Source organism: Daktulosphaira vitifoliae, unplaced genomic scaffold, assembly GCF_025091365.1.
Source record: "Daktulosphaira vitifoliae isolate Bord-2020 unplaced genomic scaffold, ASM2509136v1 Scaffold_1, whole genome shotgun sequence".
Classification (NCBI taxonomy): Eukaryota; Metazoa; Arthropoda; class Insecta; order Hemiptera; family Phylloxeridae; genus Daktulosphaira; species Daktulosphaira vitifoliae.
Genome location: NW_026099572.1, coordinates 58,580,268 through 58,581,338, shown reverse-complemented (window position 1 = coordinate 58,581,338; position 1,071 = coordinate 58,580,268). Strand labels below are relative to the sequence as shown.

The 1,071-nt window shown below is 25.6% G+C and overlaps 1 protein-coding gene across 50 annotated transcripts in view; it reads left to right on the top strand.

The window, feature by feature from the left end:
- Nucleotides 1–1,071, top strand: part of LOC126908776 (uncharacterized) — a 26,638-nt gene that overhangs the window by 20,025 nt on the left and 5,542 nt on the right. The window lies entirely within an intron of this gene.

Here is a 1,071-nt window from a genome sequence, read left to right as displayed (position 1 = left end):
GAAGACATTACCCTTAAAAATTGAAAAAATTTCCCTCGTTCCCCGTAAATGGGGGAAACCTCCAAAAGAATTACAAATTTAAAAATCACTAATTTTCGAAATTTTTTCAATTTTTTTTACTAAAAACTGCCGTAACTTTTTCAAAAATGAACATATCAATATATATTATGAATTGATACATATAATTTATAATAATAAAATAATTTATTTTTAAATAACAAAAAAAAACCCAGCACAGTGAAGTGGCGGCACAGTAAGGTCGTAGCATAGTTGGGTCCAGTATAGATGATATCTGACAGTGATTAAAAACACTATCATAAAAACGCTTCGATGCAAATCTAAACTTTGATATGATATATGCTTAAAGGACACAGTATTTCCGGAACATTTTCAAAATTTCAGTTGAAAAAGATCTATGTTTTTGACAATATTTCAAGTTTTGAATGCCCCCTATATAAGGGGAAATTGTCCAATTTTAATAATAAGTATGTCAAATGAAAGATGTACTTATAATGTATTTAGAAAAATTTGTGCTGATATATACATTTTTCAAAAAGTTATAGCATTTTTAAGTTGAAAATTTAAAATCCAAAATCCAAAATTTTAACACAAAAATAGCGTTTTTTTAACTACGGCAGCCGTTTAAATGTAGAAGAAAAAGTGTCGATACAAATTTTTTTTTTTCATTTTATAGTACATAAAATAAGTTTTAATTTTATATATGTTTGAAGGACGCAGTATTTTCGGAACATTTTCAAAAATTAAGTTGAAAAACTTAATTTTTGTAAAAAAGTTACTATTTTAAATCCCCCCCCATTGAGCAGGTTAAGTGATAGATTTTAAAAAAAAAGATATCAAATGAAAGGTAAATATCTAAGGTTTTAGTATAAAAAAAATTATGTTGATTTGTTGATTTTTCAAAAAGTTATAGAAGTTTTAAGAAAAAAAAATGAAAAAATTTCGAAAATTAGCGATTTTTAAATTTGTAATTTTTTTGGATATTTCCCCCATTTGCGGGGAACGAGGGAATATTTTTAAATTTTTAAGGGTAATGTCTTCAACTAGATACGA